Here is a 12,133-nt window from a genome sequence, read left to right as displayed (position 1 = left end):
TCCATCGAGTCAGTGATGCCATACAGCCATCTCATCCTCTGTCGTCCCCTTCTCCTCCTGCCCCCAATCCCTCCCAGCATCAGAGTCTTTTTCAATGAGTCAATTCATTGCATGAGGTGGCCAAAGTACTGGAGTTTCAGCATTAACATCATTCCTTCCAAAGAAATCCCAGGGCTGAACTCCTTCAGAATGGACTGGTTGGATCTCCTTGCAGTCCAAGGGACTCTCAAGAGTCTTCCCCAACACCACAGTTCAAAAGCATCAATTCTTCAGTGCTCAGCTTTCTTCACAGTCCAACTCTCATATCCATACGTGACCACTGGAAAAACCATAGCCTTGACTAGATGGACCTTTGTTGGCAAAGTAATGTCTCTGCTTTTCAATATGCTATCTAGGGTGGTCATAACTTTCCTTCCAAGGAGCAAGTGTCTTTTAATTTCATGGCTGCAGTCACCATCTTCAGTGATTTTGGAGCCCCCCAAAATAAAATCTTCCACTGTTTCCACTGTTTCCCCATCTATTTCCCATGAAGTGATGGGACCAGATGCCAGGATCTTCGTTTTCTGGATGTTGAGCTTTAAGCCAACTTTTTCACTCTCCTCTTTCACTTTCATCAAGAGGCTTTTGAGTTCCTCTTCACTTTCTGCCATAAGGGTGGTGTCATCTGCATATCTGATGTTATTGATATTTCTCCCGGCAATCTTAATTCCAGCTTGTGCTTTTTCCAGCCCAGCATTTCTCATGATGTACTCTGCATAGACGTTAAATAAACAGGGTGACAATATACAGCCTTGACGTACTCCTTTTCCTATTTGGAACCAGTCTGTTGTTCCATGTCCAGTTCTAACTGTTGCTGCCTGACCTGCATACAGGTTTCTCAAGAGGCAGGTGAGATGGTCTGGTATTCTCATCTCTTTCACAGTTTTTCACACTTTATTGTGCTCCACACTGTCAAAGGCTTTGGCATAGTCAATAAAACAGAAATACATGGTTTTTTTTGGAACTCTCTTGCTCTTTCGATTATCCAGCGGATGTTGGCAATTTGATATCTGGTTCCTCTGCCTTTTCTAAAACCAGCCTGAACATCTGGAAGTTCCTGGTTCACATATTGCTGAAGCCTGGCTTGGAGAATTTTGAGCATTATTTTATGAGCGTGTGAGATGAGTGCAATTGTACGGTAGTTTGAGCATTCTTTTGCATTGCTTTACTTTGGGATTGGAATGAAAACTGACCTTTTCTAGTCCTGGAAAAGGACTGCTTTTCCAGGTGGCCACTGCTGAATTTTCCAGGTCGCCACTGTTGTTTTCCAAATTTGCTGGCATATTGAGTGCAGCACTTTCACAGCATCATCTTTCAGGATTTGAAATAGCTCCATTGGAATTCCATCACCTCCACTAGCTTTGTTCGTAGTGATGCTTTCTAAGGCCCACTTGACTTCACATTCCAGAATGTCTGGCTCTAGGTGAGCACACCATGGTGATTTTCTGGGTCGTGAAGATCCACTTTGTACAGTTCTTCTGTGTATTCCTTCCACCTCTTCTTAATATCTACTGCTTCTGCTAGGTCCATACCATTTCTGTCCTTTATCGAGCCCATCTTTGCATGAAATGTTCCCTTGGTATCTCTTATTTTATTGAAGAGATCTCTCGTCTTTCCCATTCTGTCCCCTGACCTCGGACGTGGGGTAGTTCCTCTCGGACGCGCTCTGTGCGCCGTCGCAGCCGCCCGGGCTCTGCTCTGCACTTTGCTGGAGCAGCCGTGAAGAGATACCCCACGTCCAAGGTAAGAGAAACCCAAGTAAGATGGTAGGTGTTGCAAGAGGGCAGACACACTGAAACCATAATCACAGAAAACTAGTCAGTCTAATCACACTAGGACCACAGCCTTGTCTAACTCAAGGAAACTAAGCCATGCCTGTGGGGCCACCCAAGTCGGGCGGGTCATGGTAGAGAGGTCTGACAGAATGTGGTCCACTGGAGAAGGGAATGGCAAACCATTTCAGTATTCTTGCCCTGAGAACTCCATGAATAGTATAAAAGTTTGGGCATATAACCAGATTAAAATGAGGGTATTTTCAGTGTGTTTGTAGCACCACTCAATTGTCCTTGAAAAATAGGTTTATTTACCAAATATTATCCTAGATCACATGAATCTGGAAAACATTTGGGTTAGCTTCTATATTTCTGATAGTACACTTGATTTGTGTATTTCTTGTTGAACTTCAAGTCAATTACTGGAGCCTTTAAAAATAACTTTGGAAATATCATTCAGAAATACAAAAAATTCACTAGAGCATATAGATAGAGAAAGAAATAAACAGATATGATAATATGAAACTCAGGGGTTTATAAAAGAAGATTTGGGTCCACTGTGATTCTGGAAGATGGAGTAAATCAAGGTTATCTGCTCAGATAGTTTTTTACTAATATTTCCAAGTGAAACTTTTAAGATGTTTCCTACTCCTAATTATCAAAATGGACTTTTTTCTTTCCTTCTTATGAGATTCCTTTGTATCCTAGGGAAGACTATGTAGAATATTTATATGTCAAAGGCACAAAGAAAGAATGGAAGTTGCACCAAGGACTTTTGTTCCTTAAGTTCATAACTTTTAGAATATCTACAAACATTTTGAGATGAAAAGGGCACATTTGGGCACCGGTAAAAAGGACAAGTGGGCTTTGAATTCTTCCTAGAGCCCCCTTTTCAGTTATAATAAAGGCCTGGTTTGTAAGATAATATAGGTTTCTTTAATTCCTCAAAGAATTGAGTGGCAACTTGAACAATATGGAGGACAACCCACCCGTCCATCTTTATTATCCTCAGTTTGCTTCTTTACATCAGGGAGAAGATCTGCAACTAAGATGGAAATCAAAAGATTCCTATGTTCTCAACCTAGAGGGGTGGGATGGGGAGGGAGATGGGAGGGAAGTTCAAAAGGGAGGAGATATATATACACACCTTTCATGTTAAGGTTTGACAGAAAATGACAAAATTCTGTAAAGCAATTATCTTTCAATAAGAAAATATATGATATATAAAAAAAGATTCCTATGTTCTTGATTTAGAATTGTATGTCTTTGGAGCATTTTGGTAAGTCCATCCAGAAAGACTTCTGAGTTTTTCTTCAAGGGTTTTCCGAATCTGACCCACATTCTACAGTGAAACAAGGCAGTGTGTCCCAGAGTGGGGAGAATGGGAAAGGAAGTTAGGCATCAGGCTGGCACCCTTGGGCACAAGGTGCTGGAGTGTGTGCAGGCTTCTGAGATGGAAAAATGACAGACATTCTGAGCAGCAGAAGTTGGGGCACTTCCAGGGACGTCATTCATGAACAAAAAGCTCCCAAATCTCTCTTAGGTTCTCCTCTGGTACCTCAGGCAGGCATCGTCCAGGTCAGCCAGGAAGCCAGGAATTGCACTCTGCAAAGAAAAGGAGATTGTCATTACTCTGTCCTCACAGCAACTACTCTTGACTCTCAGGATGTGGCAAAGGTGAAGGAAGATGCCTTGGGGAATAATAAATAAGACAATAGGGCTCCTGGTAAGATTTCAACAGAATGTTGGCACTGATGACGAAAAAGGTAAGACTCAGGGCACAGGTAATGTAGGGGCCACAGTTTTCAGACCTTGCATATTTTAGCTTTTGCTAGTAGAAAGCTAAGACAAGTCTAAGACATTATTTTTGAAAAGAAAAAGAAAACTCAGGAAATGGGACTGGGCTGGACCGTGCGATTCTTCCAAAAAGATGAAAGAAAGGACTTGCTTTACAAAATTAGAAAATTGGTAAGAATTGGGAGCAAGAGGCAGGATATGTCATCCCTTATTTAGTGTTGAACATTGCCCAGACTTTCCCCAAATGTTGTTTTGGTTACTCCTTCTCTACATTGTGGAAATATCCATCCCCGGTTTTTGGAGGGGAGAAACTGATAGCTTCCCTAGATTACACAGTCGGAAGTAGGGACCAGAATTCAAAGTATGATGTGTTTTACTCAAGTTTGTGTACTTTCTTACTCTCCCTGTGAATTGGTGAGCCCACCAGCCCATAAGTAGGACCTCACAAAGCAGACTGAATGGTCTCCAGGAGTGATCTGCATACCACTGAAGTCCCTTCTCTTTATAGGAAGAAAACACAAAAATGAAACTGGAGGCTTCCCCAGGCTTGAGCATATCTCATTGTCTCCCAAGCCATGTTGGCCTAACTCCTCCATAAGCAGATACAGGGTCCACAGGCACCCTTGTTCCTACAAGGAGCAGGTTATTGTCCAAAGGTTCCAGAGAGTGATGCTGGCGGGATCTTGGTGGGAAAGTAGTGGGGAGCTGATATTCCAGGTGAAGAGTTTGGTCTTTTGTCCCAGCCTCAGTCCTGGGTGTTGGCAACCCCAGTCCTAACCAGAGTCAGTCAACCATGCTGCTTCGTAAAAGAGCATCATGAGGCCTGAGATTGCACATCTCTTCAGCCTAACAGCCCCACAGGGTAAGTCAATATTTGTCAAGCACGCTTCCCCCCTGCCTCAGGGGGTCTCACCTTGACAAGCAAGTTGATGAGCCAGGATGGAATCCAGCCACCAGGGTTTACGAAGCAATAAATAAATACTAGAGAGGGAAAGAAAGGACAATTCAAAACGAGGAAAAATACAGCAGCAAACATCCAGGTTTACATTCAGGCAAAAAATTAAGGAGGGAGGTAACACCCAATTCAAGCGGACTCTCCCATCTCCTTTATGGGACACTTATATACACACTTTGGCAAACAGTCAAAGCACATTCTGCTGCTATTTATTAAACCCATGGCAAGTGCTAGATAGGGAGGGCATGGCAATCCACTCCAGTATTCTTGCCTGGAGAATTCCCATGGACAGAGGAGCCTGGGGGGCTACAGTCCGTAGAGTTGGACATGACTGAAGTGACTTAGCATAGCATTGCATAGCATAGCATAAGTGCTAGATATTTGGATATATATCTCACTTAGTTATTTCTCTCAATTATCTTAATTATAAAAGTTGATAAAATTAAACTCTGGTTTATAAATGATAAAATTGAGACTAGAAGAGTAGGGTGATACATCCAAGGTAGCAGATCTAACACACACCAGAACAATGTTCAGATTTCCCTGCAGTCTCCAGGCCACACCCATTCCAGTCCAGCAGGTGGCCACATAAACCCCTCCCAGATGCTCTCCTGAGTATGGAACTCAAGGCAGACAGGTCCTGAGTCCCTTGGTTTTTGCTGAGTGAGAGGTACCTCCTCAGAGATGGTCCCACTAGCCTTCCTGCTCACCTCCAGCCAGAATGTGCAGAACAAGAGCAGCCTGAAGTGAATTCCTAAACCTTTTGGTTCACTTCGATGTTCTGATTTCATTTGCACAATGCAAGAGTAAGTAAAAAATAGATTGATCAGATTTAAACATCCACCTTGCATTATAGCCAAACTTCAGGGGTGAATTGAGTCTCCTCTGTTTCCTTTGAAGCCATGCCCAGTTCTCTGACCTCAGGGGAAACCCATCCTGCATATTCTGAGCCTCACAGTCACCGCAGCCCTCACAGGGCACGCCAGCACACCAACCGCTGCCTTCCTTTTACTTTTGCTCCGGTTACAGCCAGGATGAATCCCAGGACGATCCCTCACCCGGATGAAGCCTGGTCTCTCTGGAAACTGTGGCAGCGAGGTGCCCTTGGCCAGGACCACCTGAGTCTTCCGCCCTCTGAAGTCCAGGTCTCGCCGCTGCTTCACATAGACGCACTACACTGCCAGTCAAGGCAAGGCCAGAGTCAAACCTCTCAGATGGATGAAAGGAAAGCCCACAAGTCAGAAGCAAAAGGCAATTGTTTTGTTGCCTCCACTTGGTGTTTGCTCCCTTAATCTGCCAGTTCACTTCCTGCTTGGTCTGCCTAACTTCCCTGCAGAGCCCTGTCACCTCCCACCTTCTCTTTTCATAGCAGGCATGGTGTACATACTCAGTTTCCAGCTGGTGTCTGATTCTTTGTGACCCCATGGACTGTAGCCTGACAGGGTCTTCTGTCCATAGGATTCCCAGGCAAGAATACTGGAGTGGGTTGCCATGCCCTCCCCAGGGAATCTTCCTGACTCAGGGCTCAAACCCACAGCTCTCCTGCATATCTTGTACTGGCAGGCAGATTCTTCACCACTGAGCCACCCGGGAAGCTCAAGAGCATCCATTACCTACCTGTCAATGATTCCTTGCTGCTCTAAGTATGAGGGGAACCCACTCCTCCTTTCTCCAATAAAGCAATGAGATTTCAGAGGATTGATCATTTATCAGCTGTGATCCTGGGTAACTTAATTTTTCTGAGATTCGGCTTCACTGTGCAAGAACAGAGAGGAACACTGCCTGTAGACAGGCTTGGTGGGGGCATTGGAGAAAGACTGGAGCAGAATCTCACGCAGGAAACAATGGGGTCATTGCTCTCTGTTGTCCCCTTAAGACCTAATCATTGACCTCTGGGCACAGAGGATGCTCAGGCAAGGTTACTTATACCTGGTGACCACAGGAAGATATGTGGATATCCAAATAGTAGTAGGCAAATATCCTCACTGGTTCTGGTTCACCAAGAGTAATATAATCATTTCATCACAATAAATATTCACAGACCAGCCACCACATCTATGGCGCTATTACAGGGAAGGTAATTCAATTTTAAGAATCTGAGCGGGAAACACACACTCACAGGGTCCAGAGCCAATGCTGGGGGAGGAGGGGCAGTGGAGAGAGCTGGAAACGTGGGGCCTGAGTTCCATCCCTGAGTCGGCTGCTCACCGCCTGATTGTGCGCCTCGGTCACCTTAACTCTCTGGGGCCCGGCTTCCTCCTCTACAGACTGAGGGAGTGTAGTGAATACTCTGAAGGAAAAGTTGTTTTCAGGCCCCCAAATCTGTGGTACAAGGATTTTCTAGGAAAAATCTCAGGAAAGTATGAGCTGCCTTCCCACAATTATAGACACTCCATGTTGTCAGACCCAGAAATCACATTGAGATCTCTGAAAGCTACACAAGAAGTAACAGCTTTAGCAGATGCTTATGCAAGAGTCAAAGACAATGTTGTCCACACCTTCTGGATATACCACCATTGAGTCACGGCCATGAAGAGCAAAGACACTTAGAAAGCTGAATAATAGTATGCATTCGAAAAGGATACATCTCTGCTGGATGTTGGCAATTTGATCTCTGGTTCCTCTGCCTTTTCTACAACCAGCTTGAACATCTGGAAGTTCATTGTACATGTATTGCTGAACCCTGGCTTCGAGAATTTTGAGCATTACTTGGTAGCATGTGAGATGAGCGCAGTTGTGCAGTAGTTTGAGCATTCTTTGGCATTGCCTTTCTTAATGATTGGAATGAACTCATACATATATATATTAATCATTTAAAAGTGTATTGCTGAGTAATAATTCATTGGTGGATCTATCACAATTTGTTTTTATCAATTCACCCATTGAAGGACATTTTAGTTGCTTCCAGTTTTTGGCTATTACAACTTAAGATGGTATGAACATTTATGTCAATATGAGCAGTGGTAGTTTTTTTTCTTGGATAAATATCTAGGAATGGAATGGCTACATTTTATGGTAGGTTGTATGTTTAACTATTTTTTAAATTTATTTTAATTGGAGGCTGATTACTTTACAATACTGTGGTGGCTTTTGCCATACATGAATCAGCTATGGATGTACATGTGTTCCCCATCCTGTATCCCCTTCCCACCTCCCTCCTTATCCTATCCCTCAGGGTCATCCCAGTGCACTGGCCCTGAGTGCCCTGTCTCATGCATTGAACCTGGACTGGTGACCTATTCCACATATGATAATATGCATGTTTCAATGCTATTCTCTCAAATCATCCCATACTTGCCTTCTCCCACAGAGTCCAAAAGTCTGTTCTTTATATCTGGGTCTCTTCTGCTGTCTCACATATAGGGTCATCGTTACCATCTTTCTAAATTCCATATATATGTGTTAATACACTGTATTGGTGTTTTTCTTTCTGACTTACTTCACTCAGTATAATAGACTCCAGTTTCATCTACCTAATTAGAACTGAGTCAAACGTGTTCTTTTTAATCGCTGAGTAATATTCCATTGTGTTTATGTACTACAGCTTTCTTTTCCATTTGTCTGCCAATGGACATCTAGGTTACTTCCATGTCCTAGCTATTGTAAACAGTGTTGCGATGAACATTTGGGGTACACGTGTCTCTTTCAATTCTGGTTTACCTAGTGTGTATGCCCAGTAGGATTGCTGGGTTGTCTAGATAGCATATTCAAAAGCAGAGACATTACTTTGCCAACAAAGGTTCATCTAGTCAAGGCTATGGTTTTTCCTGTGGTCATGTATGGATGTGAGAGTTGGACTGTGAAGAAGGCTGAGCGCCAAAGAATTGATGCTTTTGAACTGTGGTGTTGGAGAAGACTCTTGAGAGTCCCTTGGACTGCAAGGAGATCCAACCAGTCCATTCTGAAGGAGATCAGCCCTGGGATTTCTTTGGAAGGAATGATGTTAAAGCTGAAACTCCAGTACTTTGGCCACCTCATGCGATGAGTTGACTCATTGAAAAAGATGCTAATGCTGGGAGGGATTGGGGGCAGGAGGAGAAGGGGACGACAGAGGATGAGATGGTTGGATGGCATCACTGACTCGATGGACGTAAGTCTGGGTGAACTCCGGGAGTTGGTGATGGACAGGGAGGCCTGGCGTGCTGTGATTCATGAGGTCGCAGAGAGTCGGACACGACTGAGCAACTGAACTGAACTGAACTTGGCAGTTCTATTTTCAGCTTTTTAAGGAATCTCCACACTGTTCTCTATAGTGGCTGTACTAGTTTGCATTCCAACCAACAGTTTAAGAGGGTTCCCTTTTCTCCACACCCTCTCCAGCATTTATTCTTTGTAGACTTTTTGATAGCAGCCATTCTGTCTGGTGTGAGGTGGTACCTCATTGTGATTTTGCATTTCTCTAATAATGAGAGATGTTGAGCATCTTTTCATGTGTTTATTAGCCATCTGTATGTCTTCTTTGGAGAAATGTCTGTTTAGTTCTTTGGCCCCTTTTTTTTTAATTGAATCATTTATTTTTCTAGTATTGAGCTGTGTGAGCTGTTTGTATATTTTTGAGATTAATTTTTTGTCAGTTGCTTCATTTGCTATTATTTTCTCCCATTCTGAAGGCTATCTTAAAGAAATTGTCAAACTGTTTTCCACAGTGATTTTTCCATTTCCATTCCCATCAGCAATGCAGGAGAGTTCCATTTCTTCCACATCCTTGCCAATACTTACTTTGGTCAATCTTTTTAATTTCAGCTATCTAAAAGGTGCATATTCATATTTCATATGTGATTTTAACTTATATTATCTTGATAATGAATGATGTTGACTATCTTTTCATGTTCTCATTTGCCATCAGTATACATTCTTTGGTGAAATGTCTGTTTAAATCTTTTGCCCATTTGTACTGCCTTGTTTTATTACCGCATTTCAAGAAATTATTCCATTAAATGTAACATTCACAAGAGACTTAATTAGTTAATATCTCTTATCCACTTCTAAACAAAACCCTGACTTTGCCCTCCGCCCGCCCTGCCCACCTTACTTCTGCTTTTTTGCTGTTTGAAATTTTAGTTTCACTTTGTTTCCATGTGTCTATTTATCTACCTCCCCACCCATGCATCCTAACGTCTCTGTTCTCTTTTTGTGAAACTCCAGTCAGAAATGTTTTACCTATCAGTGTGACCTTCATGTCTCTTAATTAATCTTTCATGTTTTCCAGTTCTTTATATCTCCGTGTCCTATCTCTGTGTTGCTTTCTGGGGAATTTTCTTATAGTCACCTTCTTATTTCCCTCTTGAACTGTGGCAGGACAACTATATTACCTTCTCTTTCACACTTCTAATTGCGGAAGTTTCATTTGTAGGAAATATTTGGTTCTTCTGGTTCATTTTTAGATTCATTTATCTTTCTGTTAGTGTTCTATTTCTAGGCCTTCTTTTACCTCTTAAATGAATTTATGTATATTATGAATACATATTCAGTAATTACTCTCATATCGGTCTGTTATCATGGTTCTTTGGTTCTGACAGTTCCGTTGGCACATCTTCTAACTTTCTGACATGGAGAGTTGTTCCCTCAGTTCTTTGTAACTCACTTTTTGTACATGCACCTTCTGTGGGTATTGTTTTCTCTTGGATAATTTCATGGGTCCTAGTACTGGCTTTGATTCTGGCAGAGTCTCAGGGGTTTCAAAGGTCGTTTGCGTTAATTTATCTCCTGTGACTCCCATACAGTCACTGGTAATGTAAATTTGAATTCCATCTCTGGCATAGGCTTGGGGTGTGATTTCCCCTAGTTGCCTTTCTGTTTCTTTCTCCTTACAGCTTCGAGGAAAGCATGAGTTTCCTTGAAGGCTCCATGGTCTACAGGCAGGGAATTTTCTGGTTTCATAGAATGGAAGGGGCAGCTCCTAGAGGAGCCAGGCTTTATGAAGGAGTCCCTGGGCCAGATTTCCACCACTGTGGCCCAGCACTACATCTCTAGCCCACAGTGAGAGTATTAGAACCCTGACTCCAGCCCTTGCAACTTTTGTCCTTTTGGATTTTCAACAGTGAAAACGTTAGTCCCTTAGTTGTGTCTGACTCTTTGCAACCCCAGGTTCTGTAGCCTGCCAGGCTCCTCTGTCCATGGGACTTCCCAGGCAAGAATACTAGAGTGGGTTGCCATGGCCTTCTCCAGGGGATCGCCCCAACCCAGGGATTGAACCTGAGTCTCCTGCATTGAGGCGGATTCCTTACCATCTGAGCCACCCAGCAACCCCAAATATATTATTCTTCACTTGCCTTGTTGTTGGCAACTCCTCTACAAAGTGTTTTTCACAAAGGAAACAGGCTGGCCTATTACAACAGAAAAGTCCTGGAGAAAAACAGGTCTTTCTGGACCCCCTTCCAAGTCTTTTTCAGACTTTTGTCACGAAATAGAAATTATTTTATAATATGATTCTTTCCTTCATTATCTGTAAGAAAATAAATAATGTTGTAAATCTCAGTATACTCAAATATATAGACATTCACCTTCTGAATTTAGTAGATAAGCACACTTTTAAAAACGTGTAATAAATACAATTTAAACTTCCTACCTTATATCTTTCATAATACTATTTATACCCTCATGGTTGTCTTCATTAACCAATTGGTATAAAATATTAAGGTGGAGCCTCAATACCCACCTTAAAAATAGAATTCCTTGACAATATATGAAAATACTTCATAGTCAATGGCTTTTGAAGAAATTCCTTTTTCAAAACAATTGAAATTTAGTCTAAATATGTTTTAAAATAAAACGACTAAACTTAAAAGGCATTACCAAAACAGTAGTCTCTGATCTTTCATGCATTTTTTGTCAGAAACTACCACATCCCTCTTTCCATCCTCATGAAACAGAACAGAACCAGCAATGAATTGAATAAAGGCGTAATTCATTTATGCTGCCACGTCTCATTTTATTTCTCTTCTTGGAAATGGGCATAAATGTAGAGTTTGCCATCAACTTCCAAGTCTTCCTTTCAAGTATAGAAAGAGAAACATTTCAGTATAGTCATGTAAGGCAAGTGGAAATTTTTATAAACATTTATTTTGATAGGCACTGTGCAAACATGTTCTATGTTCATCTTTTGTGGTCACCTCCTCAGTTCTAACTGGTGGCACAATTTTACCCCATTTTACAGATTGGGAAAGGGTTGCAAGTTTTCTGGCATCCATGCGGTGTTATCTGATTTGACATTTAAACTGTCCACTTTATCCAAACCAAAGTACAATGTGGCGGTAAGAAATATAGTAAAACAAAGGGACTTGAAGGAACAAAAACGTCTTTGAGTTACAAAAGATCTAAATTATACAAGCAGCAGAAGTCTTGGATGGACACCGTGATACCTTTTGAGATCATCTTTCACCCTCCCGGTGGTGGCACTGTACTATTATGGAATAGGGTTCTTAATCTTTTTTGTACCATGGACCCCTAATTTAGCCTTCTGGGGAATTCCATGGACCTCTTCTCAGAACAATGTTTTGAAGTGCATAACAGAGCAAATGGAACATTGCTGTAGCTTCTGACCCCTGAGATTTTCAAGCATTTCCACTCT

The sequence above is a fragment of the Bos javanicus genome, chromosome 19 (assembly GCF_032452875.1).
Source record: "Bos javanicus breed banteng chromosome 19, ARS-OSU_banteng_1.0, whole genome shotgun sequence".
NCBI classification, from domain to species: domain Eukaryota; kingdom Metazoa; phylum Chordata; class Mammalia; order Artiodactyla; family Bovidae; genus Bos; species Bos javanicus.
Note: the sequence above shows the minus strand (reverse complement) of the source record.